At 44.2% G+C, this 17,100-nt stretch overlaps 1 protein-coding gene across 4 annotated transcripts in view; it reads left to right on the forward strand.

The window, feature by feature from the left end:
* Positions 1-16,627: 16,627 nt before the first annotated feature.
* The window catches only part of LOC122063231 (protein RRC1-like), a 50,691-nt gene continuing 50,218 nt past the window's right edge, over positions 16,628-17,100 (forward strand). For 2 of the 4 annotated variants that reach the window (XM_042626934.1, XM_042626936.1), the window contains exon 1: positions 16,628-16,822. The gene's annotated coding sequence lies outside the window, so the exon portion shown is untranslated. The remainder of the gene's footprint in view (positions 16,823-17,100) is intronic. The other 2 variants (XM_042626935.1, XM_042626937.1) reach the window with 1 other exon arrangement.

Here is a 17,100-nt window from a genome sequence, read left to right on the forward strand (position 1 = left end):
CCTCTAACTGTAGATCTAGAGTTGAAGATCACTCTCCCGGTGCCGGAATGGGAAGATCAAGCTTCGGCGCCGCTGAAATCCCTCTTTCCTTCCTCTTCCTTCTCTTCCTTTCTTCTTCCCTTTTCTTTTCTCTCTCTTCTTTACTATCCTCACCAATCGTACGGGTGACATAAATGGAAAGAAAAGAAAAACATAAAGCTATATATATAATTCCTAAATAAGTGAATAGTGCACATGGATGGGTCACTTAGGTGGGTGGGTGTACCCACCTGTCCTACCCACCTGAGGCCCAACTTAGGATTTTGACAGAGTTCGGGCCTCGGCGCGAACCCCACCCCTGGCATACGATGTAGCATACGTATATACCTTAAAATATGGCTATAATACCTGCTTTATCCGTACATGGCCTTATGGTAGGTGCATGTACACGGCTTGGGCACTCCCGTCTCTTCTGGCACTGGCTCGGACTTGTCGGGCCAACCAGTGTTTAAGGTCACCCGTGCCATCATAGCCCATAAGGAACCCGTTCTAATTTCCTCTGGCTCGGTTCCTGCATAGTTAAACCGGTTCAACCGCGAGATCAGACTGGGTTTAAGAAGCAGGGTATTACATTACCCCCCCTTCTGAAAAATTTCATCCTCGAAATTGCGTACCTGGTTGATAAAAAAGGTGAGGGTATTTGGCTTTCATTTCATCCTCTACCTCCCAAGATGCTTCTTCAAGTGAATGATCAGCCCATCGCACCTTTACATAGGAAATGGAGCGGTTGCGAAGGATTTTCACCTTCCGATCCAAAATTTCAGCTGGCTGTTCTGTATTGGTCATATCAGCTTCTAGGTACTCTGGTTCCACGGGTAGTACATGAGATGGATCATGCACGTATCTCTTCAGCATGGATACATGGAATACATTGTGAACATCTCCAAGTGAAGGTGGCAGAGCAAGCATGTAGGCTACTAAGCCAACCCGGGATAAGATCTCAAATGGTCCAATGTATCTTGGTCTCAACTTCCCCTTTCTGTGAAACCTTTGCAAACCTTTAGTAGGAGATATCTTGAGAAATACCTTTTCTCCTGGCTGAAATTCAATATCTTTTCTGCGGGTGTCCGCATAGCTCTTTTGACGGGACTGAGCTGCTTTAATCCGTTCTCTAATAACGTCGACTTTGTCACAAGTCATTTGGATCATCTCAGGTCCTAACATTCGACGTTCGCCTACCTCATCCCAATACAAAGGAGTCCTGCACTTTCTGCCATATAACGCCTCATACGGAGCCATTCCAATTATAGCTTGGCAACTGTTGTTATATGCAAACTCCATAAGAGGTATATATTCTTCCCAACTGCCACTCATCTCCATTGTGCATGCCCTGAGCATGTCCTCTAATATCTGAATGGTTCACTCCGACTGACCATCCGTCTGTGGGTGAAAAGCAGTACTCACATTCAGCTGTGATCCCAAGGCACGCTGTAAGCTTTTCCAAAATCTGGAAGTGAACCTTGGGTCCCTATCTGAAACAATGCTCACTGGCACTCCATGTAAACGCACTATGTTGTCCATGTAAAGTTGTGCTAGTTTGGTCATAGAGAATTTGGTCTTGATAGGAATAAAATGAGCAGTCTTGGTAAGCCGATCCACGATTACCCATATCGCGTCCATTCCCTTAGGTGTATTTGGTAGTCCAGTGACGAAGTCCATAGTAATCCTTTTCCACTTCCATTCTGGTACTGGGAGTGGCTGAAGAGTACCATAAGGTCGATGCCTTTCAGCTTTTACTTTCTGGCAGGTAAGACAAGTCGCCACATACAAAGCTATGGTGACTTTCATGTTTGGCCACCAGTAACTTTGTTTGAGGTCTTTGTACATCTTGGTACTTCCTGGGTGGAGTGAGTAATCGGAGCTGTGTGCTTCTCTCACTATCTTGTCTTGTATATCCAAATCATCGGGTACACACAATCTGTCTCGAAACATCAATGCCCCATCACTGGCTAAAGTAAAATCTGGGTCGTTCAGGGTTTGATCTTGAACCTTAACTCTGATCTGCTGCAATTCAGGATCCAAAGGTTGCTTCATTATCACCTCTTGCCTAATTTCCAGATGCACCTGTAGAGCCGTCAAGGATACAGTCAACCATTTAAGGTTTTCTGGTTGAGGTTCAAGCTCTAAGGTTGCCCCTTCATATAAGAGGGTTTCGTCCATTAGCATCGCCTCTTGCATGAGTGGTGGACTGACTGCTAAGTATGAGAGCGACACAGTCTGTGTCTTCCGACTCAATGCATCTGCCACTACATTAGCCTTGCCGGGATGATACTGAATATCGCAGTCATAATCCTTCATGAGTTCAAGCCATCTCCTCTGTCTCATGTTCAAATCCTTCTGGGTGGAGAAGTACTTCAGGCTTTTGTGATCACTGTATATCTCACACTTCTCCCCATACAAATAATGTCGCCAGATCTTAAGGGCAAAAATGACTGCAGCTAGTTCCAAGTCATGAGTGGGGTAATTCTTCTCATACTCCTTTAGTTGTCGGGATGCATACGCTATTACCTTACCGCGTTGCATGAGAACACAACCCAAACCAACTTTGGAAGCATCGGTATAAACTGTCATTCCACCTGTGCCTTCAGGAATAGTCAGCACAGGGGCAGTCACCAACTTTTCTTTCAATTCCTGGAAGCTCTTCTCACATTCCTCTACCCAGTCGAATTTCACACCCTTTTTAGTCAACTTGGTCATTGGCGCTGAGATCCGAGCAAAATTCTCAATAAAGCGCCGATAGTATCCAGCCAAACCCAAGAAGCTTCTAATTTCGGTAACATTCTTGGGGCTTTCCCATTCCACTACTGCTTTCACCTTAGCAGGATCTACTTCGATTCCGGCTTTAGACACTACGTGCCCCAGGAATCCAACTTGTTCAAGCCAGAATTCACACTTACTGTACTTGGCAAACAACTGTTGATCCCTCAACCTCTGTAACACCATCCTCAAGTGTTGAGTGTGCTCCTCTTCGGTCTTGGAGTAGATCAAGATATCGTCAATAAAAAAAATTACCCATTTGTCGAGCACATCCTGAAATACTCGATTCATTAGATCCATGAATGCTGCCAGTGCATTGGTTAACCCGAAAGATAACACTAGGAACTCATAGTGACCGTATCGAGTCCTAAATGTTGTTTTGGGTATATCATTGTTCTTTATCTTGAGCTGATAATAGCCGGACCGAAGGTCTATCTTTGAAAATACCCTGGCTCCCTACAACTGATCAAATAAATCATCAATGCGTGGCAATAGATATCGGTTCTTAATGGTTAGCTTATTCAACTCCCGGTAATCTATGCACATACGCAAACTACCATCCTTCTTCTTGACAAACAACACCGGGGCACCCCAAGGTGAAACACTTGGGTGAATAAACCCCTTTTCTAATAATTCCTGCAACTGCATCTGCAACTCCTTCAATTCAGCTGGTGCCATCCTGTATGGAGCCTTAGATACCGGAGTTGCTCCAGGAGTCAAGTCTATGGCAAACTCCAACTCTCTATCAGGTGGTAAATGCATCAGATCATCTGGGAAAACATCGGGAAACTCTTTAACCACCTTTACCTCTTCTAGAGGTGTAATCCTTGCATCAACATCAAGTACCGATGCCAAGTAACCATGACATCCACTTTCTAGCAATTTTACTGCTTGAAGAGCAGAGACAAGGACCTTCTTCCCTCTTTTCATGGGATCTGCTCGGTATACCAATTCTTTCCCTTCATCATCTGTCACCCTTATCAGCTTTTCAGCACAGATCACATTAGCTCGATGAGCCGACAACCAATCCATACCCAATATAACATCAAAATTCTGCATATTAAATTTAATGAGTTGTGCATCAAGGTTTTTCCCACTAATTTCCACTGGGCACGGCCCATACACTTCCTTCAACTGTGCAACTTTACCAGTAGGCATACTAACAATCATTCCATGGTCTAGGATCCTAGGTGACATCCCAAGTTTCTCTACAAATCTCTTAGATGCGAATGAATGAGTAGCTCCTGAATCGAATAAAACATAGGCTGGTATGCCTGATATGGGTAGGATACCTAGTATACCAATGCATATAATTTCAGCAGGTCATCAATATTAATCATAATGAATTTCTTAATTTAAAATGTACCTGCTACTACTTCTGTACTGGCCTCAGCTTCCTCGGCTGATAGAGCATACATCCTTCCTTGCGGTTGATTCCCTCGAGGTAAGGGAGGTCGGTACACAGAGGGCTGACTGGAGGGCAAGGCTGGTCTGGCCCGACAGTCCTTCGCATAATGCCCATATGAATGGCAGTTGAAGCAACGAATCTGAGATGTCGGAACTGGAGCGGGGCCCCTCTGCACTTGACCCGTTGCAGATGGAGTTCGAGGTGGCCTTGAAGTTGTAGGTGCCACACTAGTGTTCGGGCGAAAAGAGGTGAAACCCGAACCACCAACTGGCCTAGGAGGGTAGCCAGATGGCCTATAGGGCTGCCTATACATAGGCCCAGAACTGTATGATCCGCGGTATGCCTTGGAGGAATTTCCCATATCCGGGAATGGATTTGTTCTCTTCCACAGTCCAGGGGTGAGGGACTGTTCACCCTTTTGCTTATCTTCCATGGTCTTGGCCTTCTGCACAATCTGGCCATATTCGGTCAAATCTAAGACCTCAAGTACTGACCCAATAGAGGCTTTTAGGCCTTTTAGGAACCTTGCTGCCTTCTCTTCAGCTGTCCTCATATGCCTTGGGGCAAAATGGAACAAACTCTCAAATTGTTGTTGGTACTCAAGGACAGTCTTACCTCCTTGAGTTAAGGCCATGAACTCCGTCTCCTTTCGGTCTCTGAAACTGCGTGGATAATAGTTGTCCAAGAACAACTCCTTGAACTGCTCCCAAGTGGGTTCTGGATGAGCAGCCAACAATATAGGCTTGGAGGCTTGCCACCAAGAATTTGCCTCCTTCTTGAGTTGCAAACCAGCACAAATGAGTTTCTGTGCATCCGTGCACTCAAGCACCTCAAATATCTTCTCTAATTCTTGGATCCATTGATCCGGTTCCAGAGGATCACTCCCCACCTTAGAGAATACAGGTGGTAAGTTCCTCTTGAATGACTCCACTACCCTTAATGTATTACTCGTCGCCGGGAAGTTAGGAGCATAAACAGGATAGTAGGAGTATGGAGGAGGCATCCCATATTGAGGAACACCGAATGGTGGGATTGGGGGTGTAACTCCCACTTGTGGTCCCGTTCCCGACCCTACAGGCGGGTCCTATGGAGTGAGTACCCGGGGAGGTTGACCCGGTTGAGAAAAGTCCAACTGTTGCTGGATAGCAGTCATAAATGCTTGCTGTTGCTGAAGCATTTGTTGTTGAAAAGCTTGTTGGGACTGCTGAATTATAGTAGCAACATCTCCCGGTGTAATGACCGGTGGAGGGTCCGGGAGTGCAGTCATAGGTGGGTCCCCATGTGCCCCACCCTGACCAAGGGTCTTTGGAGGTAGTGGAGGTGAGGTATGCCCCACAGAGCGGGACCTCCTGGGATTATGTGGTCGACCGACCGGACGAGGACCCCACGAGGTACCTCGGGCATTACTACCGGATCTAGTACGTACCATCGTATCCCTATACCTGGAACATATTACACACCATATTGGTTAATCACCATAGAATTGATTTCGGCACACAATCATATGCCATCACATAAGGTGTGGTAGTGTATGATAGCCTGTAAATAACCACAGCTTAATTCCAAGATACAGGGCAAAGGCCCCAACAGATATGTCAATGGTCCCACTTGACCATAGCACATTAATTCTAGGAGTAATAATCAATAATGAGGATCAATGTAATCATGCTAGGAGGAGAGAAGGAAAGAAAAGAAAAAGAGAAGAAAAAATTCAAAATTTCCAAATTTTCACAACCGGTGGGCTGCACCGGTGGGTAGGGGCCTGCCGGTCGAGCCCGCCGGTCCTAGTGCCTCACACCGGTGGGTGGCACCGGTGGGTAGGGGCCCGCCGGTTATACCCGCCGGTCTTGCCCGTGTAAAAACACGAACAGGGCCCTGCAAGCCCTGTTCTGTCTTGTCCCTTTCCCCATCTCCTTTCTCTTTCTTCCTTTCTTCCTTGGGCGATCTTGGAGGTCTCCTCGGCGGTTCTACTCCCGAGTCTACTCATCCACTCGGCGCTTTAGAGAAGAGTCAACTCTCCCTCCTTCAAGTAAGTTCCTCCTTTTCTTTTCTCAGAATTTCCCTTTGGGGTAGAATGCATGCATAAGCTTTACTTTTTAGGTTTCCTTTTCATATTTTCCACCATAGAATAGTATTTCCATGTGATTGTCATGCTTCTACTGTGGTCATTTGAAGTTTATAGGAATTTTATCTCTTCATTTGGAGAAAACCCCAATTCGTGCCCTAGGTTTCCAAATTTGGGGGTTTCTTAAATTTTTGCTCCTTTTCTCCAATTGATAACTCCTTTGTGATGCATTCCATTTGATTTGTGCTAGATATGCTTTAGATTTCATGAATCATCCATTATGCTTGGAATCCCCATGTATTTCCATGAAAATCCCCCTTTTTGGGTTGGTTTCCTTGATTTTCATCCCATACTTGTATTCATGGAACTCCATAGTCTATTTGGGTATGTTCTTGCACTTTCATGATCTCGCTACTATGGCATTTCGTTCCAGACCTAGGGTTTCAAGCTTTTACTTCATTGTGAATGAGTTGGTGCATTGCAATCGAATCCTCTCATGTTAATATGCTCTTAGCCGTCATTTTACTATTTTGGCATGTTTCTCCTTTGTCGCTTACCGTGCATCATGTCCATAGGTTCCCTATCATTCCTAGCTTGTCGCCGTTTCCATTTTGCATGAATTTGGTTTTGGATTTCCCCTTTTTTTTTTAATGCTGCTGTCATTTTCCTTTCTGTACTCACCCTATTTTTTTTTTTCTTGCCAGGATGTCATCTCGCACCGGTAAAGGACCATCATCCTCTGGCGTACGATGCAAGACCACCGCTTCTAAGCGGAAGAGTGCAGAGACCAGCTCTTCAGCTCCTCGCACAGGGAGACCCGCACCTGCCCAGTCTGACCCTACCGACTATGATGAGGAGCACTTCCTTAGTGCAGAGGCAGTAGCCATCTGGCCTAACTTCCTGAAGGGGTCAGTGATGATGGAGAAGACCGTGGTAGTGGAGGACTTCCATAAGGCTCGGCTTCAGGAGAGGTTCTCAGTATTGGACTGGGACTCTATTCTTCACGTAGACCAACCATGCTACGAGTAGCTAGTCTGTTGGTTCTATTGCAACCTGGAGGTGTCGTATCCGTACGGGGAGTTCACCATTAGCAGCTTGGTGAAGGGGGTGGACATCCAGTTGACGGTGGGCACCTTGGCCAGCATCCTGGGTATATTAGCGGCTGGACACCGATACTACAGTCCTCCCAGGAGTAAGCCTCTAGGACCTTTTATGAGCCTGGCAACGTCGGATTTCATCTACGAGACTATCTGCGGTAGTAGCACCCGCCCGGAGTCTGAGACGTCTTTTTACCCTGAGGTTCGCTTATTTGCCCGGTTGGTCCAGTTCAACCTGCTCCCCAGAGGAGGTCATCGAAACCAGGTGGGTTTCATGGCGGCTTTCATCGCTTTTTGCATCTTCACGGCCGCAGAGGGAGGCGGCGAGCACTTGTGCCTCCCCTACATTATCCTCAAGATGATGGAGCACCACACTTCCCACCCTGAAGATAGAGGATTCCCCTATGGTAGGATCCTCACTAGCATCTTCGAGTTCTTCGAGGTGGACTTGAGGGGCGAGGAGGGGAAGACTCCGGCTGACAGGTTTGACCGGAGCAACCTCCTGAGGATGGGTCTTCACACCCTCATGGATTCACCTCCGAGATCAGGAGCTCAGAGAGGTAGGGGTAGGAGGGCTGCCCCTATGGAGGATGTCCACATGGAGGAGGAGTCCAGTGAGGAGGATGAGGATTACATTCCTCAGGACGAGGAGGAGGATCTGATGGTTGGTGGCATCCCTGAGGAGGCACCTCAGGAGTTGAGAGGTCCCGGTCCTAGTTCTTCCAGAGCTGCAGCCTCACCACCTGGAGCCCCACCACCTGGGAGTGGTGCCTACGACTTCGAGGGCATGACGTCCTCCATGCGGGCCTTGCAGGATGGCCAGGTTCAGCTACTGAGGTGGCTGGACGAGATTGCCTCCAGGGAGGAACGCATTCTGGAGAGGCAGGCCACCTTGGAGGATTCCTTCCTCAGGCTGGGTCAGGACTTGGACACCACGGCCAACGCTATCTCAGCAGACTTTGGCTGGCTTCGGAGGGAGGCACGGCTGGTGAACGCGAGGTTTGACTATTACGATCACTGCCTCGACGTCAGCTCTAGGCCTCCGGCGAACGTGGTGATCATCAATGATGACGACGATGACCAGTGAGGGCTTGGCTCGCCCACACCAACTGTTTACCTGTTTTCCCTTTTTGTAGACTTTGTTGTATATTTCATTTCTTATCATTCCTTGTATCTGTACTGTAACTGGAATCATTTGTGGAATAATATATTTTGATAGTGATTTTCTCTGTGGTGCTTTTATTTGTTGAGTTCTTATATAGTTTGATTGTGATGGTTCCTGTTACTTTTTATCCTTGTTGTATGGAATATGTCGTTTATCAGGTGTTGTGTGTAAAATTTTTGGAAATCCCATTTTACGCCGTTATACTGCCGAAATTTCGTCGAAATAGTACTCTATAGGTTATATCACCAACCTAATTACCTTTTATCTATACTCACGCATGCCATGAATGCAACATATAATGCAACTCTTTTTAATACTTCATTCTTTGGCTTTTAATCTTTAAAGCTTTTACATTAACCCAACCCCATTTCCCTATTATAGAGTCTATGGGATTCTAATGGTATGCTGTGAGTGGAGCAGAGCATCACGCTCTGATACCACCGTTTGTCACACCCCGTTCACACTTAACCGGAGCGGTGACCGAGTTAACACCGGTTAACCCAAACCTGCCAGGATCATCAGATACTGTATTCCACCACAGCATACGCACACTAACATAAGTTCATCAGATCAGCGGAAGACTAAGTTTTACCTGTGAATAAATCCCATATACTTGATACCCGAATTGTGATACAATAATTATATACATGTGGGCCCGAAGGCATGATAATTACACAATAAAAGTACAATTCATATATCAAGTATATACAGGAAATCATCAAAACAATCAGAGTACACAGCTTGGCTTGGTATCAAGGTTAGAGCTCAGCTCGGCATCAAGGGTTGAGCCCAGCTCGGCATCACGTAGAAGAGCTCAGCTCGGCCTCAGAAGTGGAGCTCAGCACGGCCTCAGAAGTGTTGTCCCGCAGCACAACTCTCGCACGAGCAGTCAGTGCCGTGCTCTAACTCCTCAGGGGTCCACCAGTCCTCTTCAGGAAACTCGACTGTGGGACCCACCCCATGCTCCTCAGATGAATGACCTGCAAAATCATCTAAAAAGGGGGTGCACACGTGGGATGAGCTCACTAGCTCAGTAAGTAGAAAGATGGACCACACAGCAGTCCACAAATCACAACACATCATATGCACTACACGCCATGCTATACATTTTAAATCACATCCACCTAAGCAACATTACTAAGTCCTTGGTTTTAGTGCTACTACAACCACAGTGCGTGTATACTCCGGGTACGAGCCGCGAACTCCCTCCCGCGATACGCCCATAGGGCTGTCGGAGAAGGCCCACCGTGAGTATTCGAAAAAGTAAAGACAATGCCGTCCACCGGCTCTCAATAGAAATGTAAATGACTGAAAATAAAGGTGCTGACTCCAGCAATTTAAAAGCAGTACGATTGGCCCTCTTGAATGTACCACCGGGGTTGCCGACTGTCCTACATGACTCGTCGGGCGTTATGTCTAACCGCCACAGTGACCCGACGACCGCGACCACTGCTTCCCCCCAAATGATAACCCAACACCTTAACCCCTATTGGGAAGGGTCGTAGCACGGGATGGTGAGAATCCTAATACCGCATGCTCCTATATGACAATAGTACGATTGCATAGTGCCACCGTGTCCCATTCCACGGGCCACCAATGCATTCGTTTCCAAGCCGACTACGGCATCTAGTCTATCAATGCATTATGCACCGTGATGTCCACATTCAACATATAAACATCTCATTCAATTGGCATTTGAAAAGTAAACATAGCACATATGCACATCAATGTGTGGAATGACTAATCTACATAGCATATTCATGATGACATGACTAGATTAGATATAATTAATGAATGCCAAACAATTGCCTTGAAACAAGGCCAAACGTCCTCTCTCCACTTACTTGTAGCGTACAAGGATTCCCGTTCGGTACGGGTGAGATCCGGAGCGAATCGGGTAGGATTTGGTGAACCTAACATAATTGAGCGGGGTTAGTACTTCACCATTTTAGGATCAAAATTAATGAAATCCGATGTCAAAATCGTGTTTAGAACGTCAAAAGAAGGTCACACGTCCGATTTGGGTTCGATCGGACATAAGGATCACCTTCGGGGCCACACGGGTGGGTCAGACAGGTGGGTAGTCTGGCCCACCGGTCCTACCCACCGGTTGGGACCGGCGGGTAGGGGCCCGCCGGTATGGACCGCTGGTTGTACCCACCGGTGGGCCCGCCGGTTGGGCCCGAAGGCCCCCCTGCCTTCTCAGGTGGGTACCCACAGGCGGGTAGGAGCCCACCGGTTGTACCCACCGGTCTTGGCGGAAAAGACATTGTTTCTTCCCCATTTTTTCCATTCTTTGGGGAATCAAATGGGGCTTTTCCCCACCCATTCTTCACACCTTCAAGGTCCTATAGGATGGTTCTAACCTAGATCTAGGTTAGATTCAAGTGAGGGAAAACCATCTTACCTTCTTTGCTCAAGAACGACTTCAAACCCTCCAAATCACTTCAAACCCACAATGTTCCTTCCACCTTGTCAATATCTCTTCAAATCCTTCAAGATCAACACATAAATCATATATTAAACCTTAGATTCATCATTTCAAAGGAGATTTACAAGATCTCAAGAAACCATACTCGAATCAAGGGTTTAAAGCTTGGATATGGTGAATGTTCACAAAACCGAACTTTTCTTACCTCCAACTGTAGATCTCGAGTTGAAGATCACTCTCCCGGCACCGGAATGGGAAGATCGAGCTTCGGCGCCGCTGAAATCCCTCTCTTCTTCCTCTTCCTTCTCTTCATTTCTTCTTCCCTTTCTTTTCTCTCTCCTCTTTACTTTTCTCACCAACGTACAGGGGTAATAAATGGAAAGAAGAGAAAATCATAAAGCTTTATATATAATTCCTAATAAGTGAATAGTGCACTTGGATGGGTCACTCAGGTGGGTGGGTGTACCCACCTGAGGGCCAAACTTGGGATTTTGACCGGGTTCGAGCCTCAACGCGAACCCCACCCCCGGCATACGATGTAGCATACGTATATACCTTAAAATACGGATATAATACCTGCTTTATCCGTACATCGCCTTATGGTAGGTGCATGTACACGGCTTGGGCACTCCTGTCTCTTCTGGCACTGGCTCGGACTTGTCGGGCCAGCCGGTGTTTAAGGTCACCCGAGCCATCATAGCCCATAAGGAACCCGCTCTAATTTCCTCTGGCTCGATTCCTGCATGGTTAAACCGGTTCAACCGCTCAATCAGACCGGGTTTAAAAAGTAGGGTATTACAGTTACACTTTGTGGCCAAGGTCTAGTTGGTATTGTGTACCCCGAGACTACATTTGGAAATGGATATGCTTCATGGCCGAGGTCTTACCGGTGTTGCGTAGTCCATACTCCATTACTATTTGCATGCTAGATTAGGTAAACGGTCTCGGGTTACACTTTATGCCCAAGGTGTCTCTGGTATCGTGTACCTAAGACTGTATTTGGAGATGGATTACACTTTGTGGCCGAGGTCTCTCCGGTATCATATAATCCATACTAACTGTATCATTATGAAGGCATGTAGTATATATGTGGTTAGGTATCACTCTCTATGCTATGCACCCTTACCAACAGGGGTTGAGGTGTTAAATAACCCATTATGGTATGTTTGATGAGCCTTTCTGAAGTCCCACTCCCACGGTACAATGTGATTGTTGCCTGAGGCGGAAACCTGTCTGGCGTGGCCAATGTGTAACGGGTGCCGTGACTGTGAGATGGGGGTTATTAGGGGTTTGCTGGGTGACCCATAGACGTATACGGGGACCAACATGCTTCAAATCATGGCTAGGATTTGTATCACTGCGTAGTCGATGTCGTTTATGAGACTAGAGATACAGCCTAATGCGCCGTAATAGCATTTACCAGACTTAGTTTGTATTATTAGGATGATAATAAACAAATGAACTGCATCACGAGCATCATGGACTATGTGTTTAATTTCTGCAATTATGCATGCTAAATTATTACTGCTATTATCTTGCTTGGATGTGCTTGTCCCACCCCTCACTAATCGAGTTGGAAAGCTCATCCCATGTATACACCCCTTTTTAGATGATGATGCAGGTACTGTAGTGCCAATGGCGAGTGACCCAGTATCTTCTGAGTCAGAGTATGGTGTGAGCGACTGGTGGATGCCAGAAGCGGAGGAGCACGATTAGGACTGTGCTTGCGATCACTATGCTTACAACGCATCGTGAGATTGTACATCATCTTTCGATACTTTTGGATATCGTTGTGGATTGTATATTTTCTTGATATTATATTATATGTCATGATGAATGTAACAGAATAACTCGGTTATTGCTATTATAATACCATTAGATGTTTTCCCGTTTTATTTATAATTTCGCTACTATACTTTGATTCCGCTGCTTATGTTGGTTTGTGTTGTGAGATTGTGAAAAAGTTAAGGTACTGCTATCAGAGATCCTGGTAGATTGGTAAGACAGGTACGTGCCTTACTCACACCGCCGGTATTCCTAATGGTAAGTTGGGTCTGCTGGGAGTGGGGTGTGCCAAGATGACTCCCTCGATTAGCTTCTCCTAATCTCCCCCATCTCTGTTTTTAGAGACTAAGAAGGAAGAACATCTCGTTGCCCTTTCCCTTAGTCCTTCCATTCCTTACACCATTTCTTGCAAATCCTTCTCCCCCATCGATCTTTAAGAGACGAAGAACAGAAGACAGAAGAAGGAAATAAGAAGAATGTGTGCTGCCCTTTCCCTTCTCTCCCCATCCCTCTTGGCTCTCACGATGGCTAGTCGGTATCTCTCTCTCTCCTTTGTCTGCAAGTTTTTTAGAGTAATCATTCCAAAGTTCTTCTGTGGTGTAATCCTTCACTATGCATTTGTATGAATTAACAATTTCATTTGTTATGGTCTGTCAATCACAATATGGAAATGCTTTGTAATATGTATATATGCCTTCCCTTTTGTGGTAGTGGACATTGCTCTATACTGATCTCTCACAATATTGGGGGAAAAAGTTCCCCTTGTAACCCCTTCATTGGCCATGAGGTCAGCCAATACATTTGCAAATGTTTCCACTAGAATGAGCAGTTAGCTTGTAAAAGAATTTCTCTTTGGTTTCCATTAAAATTTTGTCCTCCTAATTTTTTAGTGGTGAGTGGGATGGGGTCAGGTCAGCGGCCACCATCAAATGGCTCCTACAAGGATGTTTATTGGATAGAAAATTAACCAAATCTGATGATCATCACCATAGTTGTCAGACTTCGTATAGCGAAGTGGTTTGAAGAGTTGGAATTGAATCATACTTATCAGAATGTGATTTCACTAAGAAAATTAGCTAGGGTCAACCTGACCCAACTTGGCCCAACCTTGAGCCCGGTAGGGTTGGGCTTGAGCATGAACCCGACATGGTTGGGTTAGGGTTGGGTTGAGTTTGGGGACCTAGTTTAAGAAACCCGGGCCAACCCGGCCCTGTTTCACCCCTAGTCCAAATCCATGTTTATCCTTTCTCTTATTTTAGCTATCCTATATATTTCTTTTTCCCCTTACCTTGTGTTATGGTTTTCATACATACCATCATATTTTTCTACCCTTGCTTTCCCCATAATCTTCATAGCATCATTTCTGGTTATCCTTTGCCTCATTAGTCCTCTGCCAAGTCTTAAAACATTCTTTCTTAGTCTTAGTGGTGGCCTAAACCTCATTGTCCCACCACCAAGTCTCTTTAGAAGTTTGACATCCATCATTTGAAACCCCTAAAACTTCTTTGGCTATCTTCTTAATATAAGTCATCATATCTGCTTAACCAGTGCACTACAGCCAGCCCATGAAGAGCTCATTGATTGAAGCTGCTTGCTACCAGTGAGCTCTTCCCATAGTTATGGTCCCTGTCAGCCAAACAACTAAGTTAAGCCTATTCTTCCCACATGGCCACTCTCCCCTTCCTGGGTCGAGGCCCCCCTCAATGGGTTCTAGGAAGCCATGGTTGCTTCCATATCTCGTTAGTATCCCCTTCACAGTCCCACTTGCCTTGTTCAACCACTTTATCACTAAAAGATTTTAGAGTAACTCCTTATAGTCTCCCCTATTTTATCATGGGACAGATTTGCTTTGCAAGGACCCGGGGTAGCCGACCCCTTGTAGGGGATGTTCCTATGATGCTTCTTTAATTACTGTTTTATGTTTTTCTCTTACCTCCCTTTACTCTTTTTTCCTTCTTCTATTGCTTTTTTATACTCTTTTTTTTATGTCGGATCCATGTAGCCGACCCCACTTAGTTGGGATAAAGTTAAGTATTGTTGTTATTGTTGTATATGTATATCGATGTACATATGTGAATATGTATGATAATATATATATATACTGTATATATGTTTATATACACATGCATATGTATATACATTTATTGTACGTAAAGAGCATAGTTATACGCTAGTATTACATGCATAGTGCATATGTACACTTTCCTTACATGTCTTTTCTATGTCTACATCAGTCTGAATTGAAGCTTGACTAAAGTTAGCTATGTGTTTTGTGGTCAACCGTGGTGGCACATAGTGAACCATGAGTAGTCGTTTGTTGATTCAAAAGTGGCAGTTTGGATCATTAAATGAAGAAGCTTAGTGGATAACCAAGTATTGAGGAGAGCTTAACACCTAGTTCAACTTGGAAATTGGGAAAATCCTTGATTAATGGTGAAGTTTAATTACTTATCATTAATATTCTTGGTCTTATATTCAAAATAAGTTTGAATTCCTAACCACTCTATATTCGAGCCATCTTTGTGAGAGTCATCGCGGTTTTCGGATATGCAACATTCCTTTTGGTCGACTCATTGTGTATATTTTTTTAAATCATTAATTTTTTTGTCTGGTCAAGCACGTCAGCCGCCCACCACAGACTAACGACCCATGTTAGTAGGCCACATGCTCTGTTGTAAGTGCAATGGACATAGTTTTTCAGGACTATTATTTATCAATTCTTCCATGATGATATGAGGTGGGAATACATGATAAGGAGTCGTCGTTTAGGATGAGGATTTAGGATGCGCTAAAAGGATGCTAGATCCCTAGTTGGGAGAAGGGGCTGGGTTTGATTCCAAAAATAGTTTAGTCTAATATTTGGGGAAGAATTAGGTTACAGAAGTGGGAAGGTGTCAGGCATCCACCTTGCCCGGTTCAATTGTTTTTCTACAAATGCTGAAGTTCTAAAAGCTCTCCCAAAAAGTGAGGTCTTGAACCCACATGTGACTATGTTTGGCTAACTAAGGTTTACTGCATCATGTAAATAACCCTATCGATATTCCACCAAAAAAAAAAAAAATCCTACCGATGACTCATTATTCTGATATGACATACACTATTTAGAGAGCCATGTTAATCAACTTACATTAGGCTACTTCCCATAGACATGTATTTCTAATATTATTTTACAAATATTTTATTGAAATTGATTTACCATTATATCCTTTTCAAGATATGTCATTGTCTTGAATGTTTCTTAAAAGTACACACATTACATGACAAGATTCTACAGAATTCAGAGAAGTATGTGACATTAAAGGGCAAAAAATATCTTTTTCATCGCTCAACAAGATTTTCTAGACCCATTGCACTTTTTTTTTTTTAGTAGAAATAGACCCATTACATCTAGACCCATTACACTTTTTTTTTTTTTTAGTAGAAATAGACCCATTACACCTAAATAGTGTCAATTTTAAATTGGAGCTGAAAACTATAATCAAAACAAGCTGGTTTTTTTATTTATTTTTATTATTTATAAATAATTATGAAAAGTGAAAAGTTCCACTTAATCTAAAATTGTCATTTGGATCAAATTAAATCAGACCCTTGCTAAACGCTACTATCATGTGTAAGGGATTGAAGAGTGTCATATTTGACATTGTGGGATAGTATAATCTAAAGTTCCTTCCCAATTCTATTTGTTTTAGTATATTATTAAAAAAGAAAAAGAATATTATTTCCACTTAAAACGAATTTGAACCGAAATACCAAGATCATGTAGAACCGAATAAAATCAAAATACGGTTTGTTTTCGGTTCAACTTCGAATTGTTTCACATATTATATCATAAAACAAACCGAACCGAATCGATTAACACCCTTGACTGCTTCCACTCGCCTGTTTTAAGCCCCTTTTCACAATTTGAGTCTATGCGGATATTCAGCTGCACAGAGTACGGACTGTAGAAATCCCTTCATGTCCTTGCGAACCATTTCTCTTCCTAGTTCCTGCAACTCCGTAAAGCACCATTAACCAAGCTTCTACCTCGGTTACATTCAGAGGTTCTCTACCAATTTTAGGAGTATCAGTACTGGTTAGCATCGAGATTTTGTTTTCTCTTGTCTCAATATATATATATATATATATTTTTTTTTTTTTATAATGTTTTGGGGTTATTTCTTCTCCACTTATGTTCAATGCTTGTTTTTTTTTTTTTTTTATTTAATTCTTTTTGATTATAATCTGTAACAAGTTTCTGTCGTTATATCTATTAGCTTTTATCTGAAAGGGTTTTCATGGTGCATCTCCGAAGGTTGGAGCCCTATTTCGGCTTTTAGCTTTATTAATGCGAACTGAGAAATTGAATTCTTA

Source organism: Macadamia integrifolia, unplaced genomic scaffold (assembly GCF_013358625.1).
Source record: "Macadamia integrifolia cultivar HAES 741 unplaced genomic scaffold, SCU_Mint_v3 scaffold1257, whole genome shotgun sequence".
NCBI lineage: Eukaryota > Viridiplantae > Streptophyta > Magnoliopsida > Proteales > Proteaceae > Macadamia > Macadamia integrifolia.